Here is a 13014-nt window from a genome sequence, read left to right as displayed (position 1 = left end):
GTCCCTCACATAAATAACTAATTACATAAGATGCAACTAGTTCCTAATGTTTCAAATTGCCACTATTGCAGAGTTATAGGTGATCCTGGAGCTAACTACATCCCTTGCTTCATCCCATAATTTGTGCTCTCTTCTTCACCTTCTTCAACATCCCATAGAAAGTGGGCACAAGAGTCAAGAACAAAGTTTCCAAACAAGCAACCCCAACTGGTTACCCAGATTATCGAGTTTCAGATTATCAAGACCAATCATATTGTTAATGCAAATAAAATCTAGATTTTTCATAACAGAGGGCAATCAAGGAATAGAACTTGCTCATGGATCACCCTCAATCATACCCTTGATGTAATTAAAATCTAGAATCTAGATTTGTCATAACAAAGGGCAAGCAAAGAATAGAACTTTCTCATGAGTCACACCCAATCATACCCCTAATGCAATTAAAATCTAGATTTCCCATAATAGAGGGAAAGAAAGTAATGTAACTTGCTCATGAGTAATCAAGATTCGCCTACACAACTTGATCAAACTAAGACTTGGCATGAAGAAAAGATTAGAACTTGCTCATAAGTCACGCCTAATCATACCCCTAATGCAATTAAAATCTAGATTTTCCATAACCAGAGGGAAAGAAAGGAATATAACTTGCTCATGAGTCATCAACATTCATCTACACAACTTGATCAAAATAAGACTTGGCATGAAAACATCTTTGTGAACTTTCCACATTATTCTTTCATATAGAGCAAGTACTTCCCCATCGTCAGGGCTTGCAATTATGGATTTTTCATAGTACTCGTATGCCTTTGAAAGGTTTCCTTGAATCTAGTAATTGTTAAGACCCAGTATGAACCTATATCATTCACCAAATAACAATAAAAAAAAAATTTGATGGGACTAATTCATACCTCATGTAGGAATTCACATAGTTTTTAGCAAAAATACTTGCACATATTTCTTTCTTCTATACAACTCTTTCATATTTTGTTGCCTTATGACATTCCCTTTGCAACATATGTGGTGCAATTGCTAGTAATACATATAAATTAAAATATTTTATAGATATTATGACATAACAGAAAAGCATCTCAATCAAATTTATAATATAATTATATAAATTAGCTATGCTCACTTTATATTTTAAAGGTTACTCATAAATTAACTATGGTAACTTTATATTTTGAAGTATGTTTATCATTAAGAGTGTGGTTAAACCATAAGACTTCGGCTACAACAAAACAATATAACAAATCCAATCACATTGAGTTAGTGACAAAATGTGGCTGAACAACGCTAAGAATGAATCACTACATAAAATTTGTGTATGTTTGAGAAAATAGTGGAAAAATAATTTAAATAGATAATAAGATCACTGCACCAAGAAGTAGTTCAATCCTACATTTATTATCAATCCAAAATAATAATAACGCATAAGGCATTCCTCTTTGAAAATAAGGCTACTGTGTCAATTTGTAGACCATAGATCCTATATGCTAGACGATTAGAAGATTTTATATCATTGGATCATTATAGGTGGTGGAGAATGTTGCGGTGGAAGGTTGTTATAGATCACCACACCTATAACTATTCTCAAAAGGGATCATATTTTTCTAATGGGTTTAGCATGCAATCAAACCAACTACTAAATTCACTTTGTCAGTCATCTTAGTCTTCAGAACAGCCCAATGCCATCGATTTGTAGAGCGCAAACTGAAACGTACATCTCAAAGAAAAGGCTAGGGTCACACAGCTGGTATCATGCGCATTGGTAAGGCTGAAAATTTGGTCATATCATGACACCTTTGCATCCCTACAACCCACTGTGGAAAATTCATCTTGAAAATTGGAAAGTGGTGGTGCACCAGAATCGTTACCTTGGCAACTTACCGCTTATTCCAACCGAGACTCCCAATGCATCCGGACTCTACAACCAATAGAACCAAAACCCTCTTCGGAAACACTCCATCGTCGGCTTACCTCTGTCAAGTACCACTATTCTTACATTGGTTCACTTTACTTCGTCATTCTGTTCCCTACAATGACAACCCCTTTGACATTATTCACATGTTTACTTTGTTTTCAGTCTGGTTGTCTTCTTCACTCTAGCTGTGAAAAACCTATATTCTTGCAGAACTCGGCCATAGCAAGGTAAGATCCCTCATTTCAGTATTCACTATTTTTTCTTTAGAGTTCCGCTCAATTCTGGCAATAACCCTGCACCGAATGACAAGGGATAAGATGGCAAAGAGTGGTAACAATTTCTTAGGTAAAATTGATAATTTTTGTACCCTACCTTTTCTCTAGCGCTTATCCATGACACTAAAATTGGCTTCGATTTGGTTGCAGGTACAATGTTCACCAACTCCCCCTTGCATCTGTAGACTTAACTCTCGTCTAAGATTTTCTAGTTTCCCTCTGTCAAAGGTGGTTTGATTGTGATTTCGGTTGTTTATTTTCTTACAGGCCCAAATTCCTCGCAATGTTGTGAATGTTTTTAATGCCACCACTGGCATGTTGTCTTTTCTCTCCATGAACTAGGAGTTTAGTTACTTTTCCAAATGGGATATAGAGTTTTGTAACTTTGGCCTCGATCCTTGTCCCAAATTTTAATTTCTTCTCTCTTGTACATGTCCATGGCATGTAACCTTGGAATTATTGATATTAATTGTAATGTTGGAAACTATAAATTTTATTCCTGCTAAAAGATTGTGTCTGTTCTAGTAGGTCGACCTTGGTTTTTGAAAAGAGAGAGTGTCATGATTTGGGTATTTCATTTTGATTGAATTCAACTAAAAGGCTGACTCTCTGGGTGAAATTGTATATAGATATGTTGTGGACATCATCAAGCAAGATAGTGAATAAACAAGGACACCGATGAATTGACAATAGAGCTTACTTATAGATGGAATAGGAAAACATACAAACGAATCAGGCATTTTTTAAATGAATCTTTGTATGAAAGCAAAAATGTTGTGACACCCAACATTCATTCACTAATTATAAATATTTCTAGTTTCTAATTATTTAACTAGAAATAATAAATGTTAGTAGATCCGTTCATGTCTCTGCTGCTGAAATATCTCCAAAAGTATAAAGACATAAATTAAAATTTAGGCATTGTTATCATGCGTCGTAAAGATGTAGAGGGAATGTCTCTTGCTGTTGAACAAAGTAATGCAAGAAGTATATATCATGTTAGTGGGTCTTCCTCTCATTCTGAAACATGAGATAGATTTCACGATGAAACATGAAATGGGATTGGTGTTACATAGGGTTTTTCCCCAAACAAAACAAAAAACTCAGAAATTACCTGTTTGAATGTGTCCCCAACCCCTTCCTCGTCAATTTCTCTCTCTGTAGCCTACAAACCAAAAATTTTATTGCCATCTTCATCCTCGGTGTAATCCATTCCTGAGAACCTTCCTCGTCAATTTCTCTCTCTGTAGCCTACAAACCAAAAATTTTATTGCCATCCTCTTCCTCGGTGTAATCCATTCCTGAGAAAAAAGTAGAATTGATACTATATCATTCTACACTTTTTCTCTTGTTGTGTATAGTCCATCCAACATCTCATATATTCTTTTTGATCAAAATTCTTGACACTCCCCTTCCATTTACGACCATATGCCTTCAAAAAAAGGGCATTTACCTCTTCCCCATGACAATGTGGTACATTTACCTCCCCACCATTGCACTTTATAGATGGCAATAGAGATGACAATTTCCTGCGGCCCCAACTAATCCATACATATTTGTATTTCTTGATAGACCCATGCATTCAGGAAGATCCTTCTAGCCCCAATCATGTATAAAAAAACATGTTGATAAAATAGAGTTTAGGCCTCATACCTGAACTTTATATCACACTCTTTGTACCTACTTCCAACTCTTTCACAATAATTTTAAGCCTCAAAACAAGAAGGGACTTCAGGTCCAAATCACTTCACCCCGTCACAAAATAATAAAGAAATAAAATAATATACATCCTGCTACACTAAGTTATTTCCCTGCCTCTGCATAACCATTTCTAACATTTATTCCACCAGCATTAGCCTCTTCCTCCTATTTATCTTCATTTCCTGTGAACCAACCAAATTGCGCCAATTTTGTTTTTTCCCTGAAACAGAAAGGGTGCCAGTCCATCTTCATAATGAACAAGACATGTCTCATCCACATAAATGGGAATGTGATCAGGTTGAGAAGATCTTAGCATCTCTAGGTCCTTGAGCAATTGGGTGTTTTCATCAATCTCAACAATTTTCTCCATCTGTCATGTGTTTATAATGCAAGGGTAACAAACTCATCAATATTGATTTCCCTTGTTTGTTGGGCTCTTGCTACTTGAAGCTTGCAAGGCAGAAAGTATCATAACAAGAAAATATAATAAATAAAATAAAAATGACTTAAAACTTGTTGCAATTCAACGCTTGTATCTTCATACGCAATCTCCAAATTCCATTTACCTTCAACCATAGCCTCTACTTCAACATGCATACGAGAAAATTCTACAACTTTTGGCTCTACTTGAAACCTTGATTTCTTTGGTGGAAATTAATCAATGTAAAAAACAAAATCATGCCACAAGATGAATCAAAGCCTATACACTAAAATATTTTAAATTTCAAACTTCTCTTATAGGCCTTTCTGATTCCTCTCGTTCATGTTACAACTTCTTTCATTCTCTCTTGTGACCCTTATACACACAAGGCATAAATTCCAACTCAAAAGAATTCATTTTAGACAAAGAGAAACTAATTTCCCTAGGATGACTCAACCTGTATAATTGCAAAACCATGGAAAATAAGTGGACCAAAAAGATAAAAATTAAAAAGATCAAATCACCATATTACAAATGTAAGGTCACACAAAGACATGAAATGTTAAAGCCCACCATGCGATACCATTTTGTGAACATATGTTGAATTGTACTTTCTTTACACTAATCTACAACATTAGTGGGGGTAGGTCTTGAATTATCAATCTCTTTATCTAATTCACTCACAACCCCTAACTCAATAAAAACAAAATAAAAATGCATTTGAAAGGTCTCTTATGTATCATGATAGGAGCAAAGCACATAAGTATGGTTATCATGATAAGAGTAAAGCACATAAGTATGGTAAGAACCTAATGATGAGAACACACTTCTTGCACTATTTTTTTCCAGACTTGTGTTGGTTCTCTAATGGTAGACAATAACTAAGCATATTCAACACATTTCCTCCACTGGTATTGTTAGAAAACAATGTAGAGAAATATTTTCAGCCTTTTAGAAAAAAAAAAAATTATAGTAATCCATGAAATATTCAGCATGCATGCATACAAAAGAAAAAACAATAAGAAAATATCAATTTTCCATTCAGGTGAATAGGTGAATTAGTATTCTTGAATAACTAATATTTTAAAGCTAATTGAATTCTATCCTCTAGTCTACATCCAGAGAGGCTACTTTGTCAAGAAGACTAAGAAATATACTGCTCACAAATAAAAACATTACATAAATCCCATTCACAATTGAAATTCTAATATAACTTGACTATACATCATCCTTTGAACATGACATGACATCACATAGATTATGACCCTCAACATCCACTTGACAATAGAAAAGCACTATTAGAGGCCCAAAATGCTGACAATTATTCAACCTTAGTTGAAGACTCTTTGAACTCACTAAATACATACTTGAATTTAAAAATGTTTAAAATCCCTCAAATCTCCCCACATGCCTTAAAATCAGAAAATTTTCACTGGTCTTCAAATAATTTGGGAAAACTATTATTCTCAGCATTATAAAAGTACTCAAATCCTCTCTACCAAGGGAATTCTTTAAATCACCAATTCAAAACAAAAACTTGGCGGCTTTACCTAATTCTTTAAAAACATGATGGTTATCTTTCCAAATATAAGCACATTCTTTCATAAATGTATAATACAAGTGGGTAGTTTCAATTCTTTTTTGTAGGGAGGATGTTCAATCCATCCATCAATTTGTGATTACAACTTTTTCAATTCAAATTATTAGATAAACCGAGTCAATGAAAATGCAGATATTGACTATCTGTTGTGGAGCAATGACCAAACGCATTTCTGCTATGATTTTTTTTCAATTTCAAGATTCTGGGAATATGAAAAAAGGAAGGATAAAAATAAAAATAATTCTGATAGTCACATTTGTGGCTCTCATATCGATGTATATCATAAATTGCAGTTCCTTTCGAAATGCCTAAACAAAATAAATTTTTAGGAGCTACAAGATATGCTTTTCTGGTATTCATTAACACGAAACACTGAATTTTGTAGGAATGATGTCCAAACAAAATAACTCTTTAGATGTTACAAGATAGGCTTCTCAAGTATTCATTGACAAGAAAGACTCAAATTTTTTGGAATGCATAGAGGAACATTTCTTCCAAAGCTAGCTTCTCTAAGTTGAAGTCATGGCCAAAAGTTTGGACTCAAGGCATTAAGCATATCATATTCATGGCTGCAAATCCAAGTGGTTTGTGAGTATAACTTCAAGAGCATGCCTTGATTAGACTAGAGAGTTACCAAAGGGCCAAATTCAAAAAGTTTAGGTAAGTTTATGGAGGCCCTGGTAAACCTATTTTAAATTTGGTATTTATTTATCACTCAACATTTCCATATATAGAGGCAGTAATTTATATTACAAAGGAAACAATTCCAAATTGGGAAACATTTAGATCACAATAACACATCACATATCTCTTCATTGACTAAAACTTATTATCACAAATGGCAGTGAGATTTCATTATTATAAAGCCAAAAAGTATATCAAAGGTAACATCTGACACCATTGACTAAAATTTTCAAAAAAATGGTTGTTTAGTTTTTGGTAGGACTCCATTCATGAATCATCCAACATCAGCCTATTAACGATCCTTATAGAGCCCATCAACTATTGTGTTGGAATTTTTAAAGATATGTGTATATTTAATATATTGGAAAAACCTAGAGACTAATTTAAATTAACTTTGTTCACAACTCGAATCGTCTTACAATAACATTTATTAGAAAATATACTAGACTTAGCTTCGTGGAATCATCTTGAACATTTTGTACTTGTGAAGCGGTATACCAATAGAAATGAGGCCTTTTTCCATGGAAATTCAATCCTTTTCACCTCCTGGTTTTTTCTTGCTTCCACTTCCATTGGCGTTCTTGTATTGACTTTAACTCCTAGTAGAGACTTTTCTTCTTACTCCTATATATTGGCCGCTAAACCACTACACTTCTGTGGAAGCCCCAGTCTCTCTTGGCTCTAGGCTCTTCGTGAAGCTCATTCGCATTAGATATATCCTTTTTTGAAACTCTCAACCACTCTAGCCCACTTTTGATTACTTAACTCTATTATGGGAGCATATCTTTCTTTCCTTTAATCAAACTTTATTTACTCTTGTCCATTTTCATCTCTTCTCCAAAACCCATTCTTTGGCCTTACTCTCCTCCATGTGTAGTTACTTCACCATGCTAGAGAGCACATGTCTGCAAAGGTGTAGTGTACTATGAAGAGTGTGAAAATCGAGGGAGTGCATAAGAACAACTCAAAGTGGAGGAAGTAGTAGCTCACTTTCGAGAACTCACCCCACCCACTATCTAGGAAGAACTCTCTCATGCTGAAAGGGAAGGAAATAACATGATGTGCCATCTTTCAAAGACAAAGGTAATAACAGATTTGGTTGACTAGGTGCTTGATACAGGGAAAACACGTGCATATTTTAATCAATATATGCACACAATGCACCTATACTGGAACATGAAATTCCTACATGGATAGGTTTTACTAGACTAACATGAGAACAAATAGGACCTCCTCCTCTCTGTTATCACTCAAGAATTCTAATTTCAAAACCACTCACATTAGATTGATGGTAAAAAATTCAGTGCTAGTCTAAGTTTGATTTTTGTTTGAGTCAACTATGTATTCTCATTCATCGCCGGTCATTCTCATTCATCCCCGTCACATAGCCATGTGTCAGTTTTGTTCAAAAGTTACTATGTGTCACAAAGCTCTTTAGGTTATTTCGTAGCTCATGTAATAATTTTGAAGTGTTTCCGCAGCGCATAAATCCTTTTAGCAGTTTCGCAGCGCAACATGTTTTAGGGGATTTCATGCTGATCCATAGCACATCTCACCCCAGCTGTCATATTTTCTGCAAAAAATTTTACGGGGATAGCATGTGTAAGGTCTTACATGTCGGTCTTGACACGTGTTCTGTAGCCTTCAAATTTGATTCTTGCCTGTACTATTCAAATCGAGATTTCCATCCAAAATCAAATTTGAAAATTCTCTATTAAGGCCGAAACTTCTTATTCTGGTTTCGATTTGTGATCAATCTGGTAGTATGACATCTGGAAAGCTGGGCTATTCACCCTCTCCGATAGGGAAACCATTGCAAGTTACAAATGGAATTCCACATTCATCTACAGAAGTAGGGGTTACAGGGTTCTTTTTCAGGACACGGATCTTCTTCGGTTTATACCCAATGAAGCTTGTGGTGGTGATAGTTTGGCTATCCTAGAATTATCTGCATGCATTAACGCTCAACGTATTGATAGTTCCAACAAGCTGGGCATCAGTAAGCTAGAGGGTAGAAATGTTGTTTGGGATTATAAAGACTGGGGAATGATTTTGGCATCTCTCATAGGAATGATTTTGAACCTCGCAGACAAAACTGTATCATCATGGTGTACAGAACGATTTGATGCAAGCAGTCATGAATATGGATTGCTCATCAGAAGTTGAATCCAATTTACAGTATTTACTGGAATATAACTGGGTTGATGTTTTCAAAGGTGATCCTTCTCTGGCAAGGTTAGTTGAACTAAAGTACTTTATAGAAAATGTCAAATTGAAATCAAACGCAGATAGACAAATATCAAATTCAAACAGAGAGGACGGAGAATCATTAAATGGCAATCTCTGTCTGAAACTGAGCGAACGAATGTTCAAGGAATCTCCGTGGCCCTCGGTGGAGGCCATTGCTCCATTCGTTGACAACGATCATGTATTCTGTTTGCTTTACAGAGAAATGTGGTTCCGCCATCTTTATGCGAGGCTGTCCCCAAATCTGAAGCAGCGGGTCGAATCCTGGGACAATTATTGTAGTCTTTTTCAGGTCATTGTTCACGGCGTGGTTAACATGCAGTTACCGAATCAATGGCTCTGGGATATGATCGATGAGTTTATTTATCAGTTCCAGTCGTTTTGTCAGTATCGTGCTAAGCTCAGGAACAAGACTGGAAGAAGAATGGAACACAATGCTTGAAATATATAAACAGAAATATCCTCTTGAGGCGAAAGAATTCATGACTCTTCTTCAGGGTGGACTTCCTTCTGATTGGGAATCTGCTCTGCCAAGATTCACGAAACCAGATCCAGTAGATGCAACACGTGGGTATTCTGAAAAGTGCTTGAATCGAATTGCAAAAGTCATACCTGGTATGATAGGAGGAAGTGCTGACCTTGCAAGCTCAAACAAAGTCTACCTAAAAGAATTCGAGGATTTCAAGCAGCCAGAAAGCCCTTGGAGCCGAAACATCCATCATGGTGTGCGAGAGCATGCCATGGCTGGGATCTCTAACGGAATTGCCTTGCATGGTAGTGGGTTAATCCCATTTGCAGCGACTTTCTTTGTGTTTTCAGACTACATGAAGAATTCAATGAGGCTATCTGCTCTCAGCCATGCTGGAGTGGTGTACATAATAACTCATGACTCAATAGGTCTAGGGGAAGATGGCCCAACACACCAGCCAGTCGAGCATCTTGCAGGCCTGCGAGCTGTGCCGAATTTGCTGGTATTGAGACCCGGTGATGGCAATGAAACAGCAGGTGCATACAAAGTAGCAATTGGACACAGAGAAGGGCCATCTGTGATTACACTGTCTAGGCAAAAGTTGACTGCAAACCTGGCAGGGACAACAATTGAGGGTGTTGAGAAAGGTGGATAGAATTCAAGGAAACTACTCTGGATCATTAGTATCTCTAAAGGATATCTGCATGAAGCCGGTTGGTGAGGAGTGTGCTAGTCAAACTGTTTTACAATACTATAAAATGAAACTAGAACCGTTTGATGATTATGAAGGGTCTTCACATGCGTTGTTTTGCTTTGAGCATTACACATCTTCGGAGTCATGCTTGAGTTCATATCATGCTCCTGTTGACCCAAGCACAATATTAAGGGGTTACAAGGGAAGCAACTATTCACAGGCTACTGCATTTGTTATCACATATCCTGTTAATAATGCTGTGGACAAGACAGGACATGAAAATGGAAAAGCGTTAGCATGGGAGAATTCTTTCATTCATTTAGTGAAAGAAGAGCTTATTCCAATGGCAAAGTTGCACAATCTTACTCTTGCATTTTCTGCAGAAAGTTCTGTGCAGGAAGAACTTAAGAGGGAGCTACATTGTCATGTTTGCCTACATATCAGTGACACTGGGTGATATTTTACCACACTTTTCACCTCTTTATATTTCATCGAACGTGTTACTTGGTTTGTCAGGGGTTCTTGTTGTTGTCCTTTCGGTACTTGGATCTATTGGGCTATTCAGTGCACTTGGAGTGAAGTCCACTTTAATTATTGTTGAAGTTATTCCATTTCTAGTGCTTGCGGTGTTAGTGGACTTCTTACTGCAAGTGACTGCATTTGTTTCTCTTATGACATTTGATTTGATAAGAACAGAAGGAAACAGAGTTGATTGCTTTCCTTGTATTAGAGTCAGTCCATCAACAACTGAACTTGAACATGATAATTTGGGCAGGAGGCACCAAAAACCTAGCCTTTTGGTGCAGTACATGAAGAATATCCATGCACCTGTACTAAGCATACCAGCAGTGAAAGTTGCAGTCCTATTGGTGTTCAGTGGTTTTGCTTTTGCAAGCATTGCATTAACTACAAGGCTTCAACCAGGTTTAGAGCAACAAGTGGTACTTCCAAGAGACTCTTATCTCCAGGGCTACAAATGACTTCAATATTACACCAAATGGCATGCTTCTAGGGCAGGGTTCAGTTCTGAATGATGTTCTTGTAGCCAGATTCATACAGTTATATTTGGAACAGTGAATGGTGTTATTGGTGTCATTGCATCTTTTCCTCAGGAGAAATATCTGTTTCTTGAAAAGTTGCAAGCAAATCTTGTCAAAATGATCAAGGGAGTAAGGTGCTTAAGCCATGAACAGCGGCGATCATTTAGCTATGAAAGGAAGACTGTGTTTTTGAAATTACACAGCAGTTTCGTAGCGCGCTACGAAACTACTGTAGCTGCATATTACAATTCAGTTGATCAATTATGATTGACAAAGCGACAAATCTTTTTGAAAGGTTTTGTCATCACACAGGTACATGAAAATGGTGGACAGCACATCAAGGACATGGCAGTCTGCTCTATTTTGGGTAATTAAAGGATAAAGGACATGCTTCTTTGGATTCGAATATTTTGAGGCAAACCAGAGACCAGTAAAACAGGGATAATTTGCTATGTTTCAGGACAATGGAAAACGTGTGACATTGAAGACCGACATGGAGCCTTAAAGATCTACCACAGCCAAACTAAAAGAGACCACTTGTCAGGGAATAAATCCTGATTGTAATAAATGCTACATTCAGCATGATGTAGAATTAGAATCCTAATTGTTTTAGGATTCTAGAGCTGTCAATTAGTAGTCAGTTGTATTTATTACTTAGTTAAAGGGTTAATAGGTGTCATTAGAAGTAGTTTTCGAATTCCCCTCATGCTGGAGGAGGAATCTCAGTCAAGTCTATATATAGCTGAAACAACAATGTAATCAGGGTTGGAAAACTTTATGACAGAGCATTGTATTTGGGCTTATGTAAGACATAGTTCAGTAATATAATTTGGCTTTTACTTCTCAGGATTCATGAAGGATTCCTATGTTCAGAACGTGTGAACTTATCCTTTCCTAAATTTTTTACAGTTTTATAAATGTATAATCACTCAGAATTCACTGATTGTGCTCTGATTTCCTGTATGTATTTATAGACTGTGGTTTCATATGAGTTATGTTCTGAATATTCAAATGCTGAATGCCCTGACTTCTATGTAAAGTCAAGATCCTTGTTTATTGAGATGTTGTTGACTCCATAGGCCCAATGGAAACTTGTTTAATGTTTTTCCAGCATCTATATTTGTCACAGTTATTTCACAAAGAGTTAGCCATCTTATCTTAATCAAAATCATTAACCCATCTAGAGAGAGCCCTCTTAGGTTGAGGAGGCTAAGCCTCAACCTAAAGTAGGTTTGAAATAGTTACTTGAAGTCTTCCTGGTCTGCAGCCTTCGAGGGCCTGATTTTGAGATAACACTCTCTATGGAACACCTACATAGACACATGACGGACCTAGAACAGGAGATAGAGTGGATCAAGAAGTTCCTTGGCATCCCCCCAAGTACTCGTTGTTCACGAGGTAGAAACAAGGAGTCAATCCAAGTTATAGGAATCGATTTGGACCCCTCTTCCTATTTTGCTAATTCTTATTATGTCTTTATTTTTTCAGTTTCTTGTTTATTTGTCTTTCTCTCATGGGCTTCGAGGCCTACATATTAGTATATGTATGGGGAATTTTGAATCTCCAAGCAACTTTTTGTCTTTTGCCTCTCCTAAATGGGTACATTTCTTCATATCGTCATATTTCCCTAGTGACTGGCCAATCTAAAACCTTCAACTCTTTGATGTAATCTCTTGTTTAGAATGTAATACAGATATTTACTCGCATGAAAAAGAAATTTTTTTATATAATATATAATAATACATATTATAACATAGTCATAAAGAATCGTTTGTATAATACACCAGCCTAGATCCATATTAACTCTAAATCTAATACACCATCCTAGAGGTCAGTGAGCTACAACTTCACTGAATATAATATTATTTCGGGTAAGACAAATAGTCTAGCACAGGAGAATGGGTAAGCATAGTTTTTTAGTGCCATGGTGCGCATCAAACCAAGAGTTCCAAACTTGTGAGA

At 36.4% G+C, this 13014-nt stretch overlaps 1 pseudogene; it reads left to right on the top strand.

The window, feature by feature from the left end:
- The first annotated feature begins 9331 nt into the window (after positions 1-9331).
- Positions 9332-9973, top strand: LOC149204820 (transketolase, chloroplastic pseudogene; annotated as a pseudogene).
- The last annotated feature ends 3041 nt before the right edge of the window (positions 9974-13014 follow it).

This window comes from Pinus tabuliformis, chromosome 1_2, assembly GCF_031772625.1.
Source record: "Pinus tabuliformis cultivar Carrire ecotype Pingquan chromosome 1_2, CPIR1, whole genome shotgun sequence".
In the NCBI taxonomy this organism is placed as follows: Eukaryota; Viridiplantae; Streptophyta; class Pinopsida; order Pinales; family Pinaceae; genus Pinus; species Pinus tabuliformis.
The sequence above is the reverse complement of the archived record's forward strand: the minus strand, read 5'-3'. Positions and strand labels throughout refer to the sequence as shown.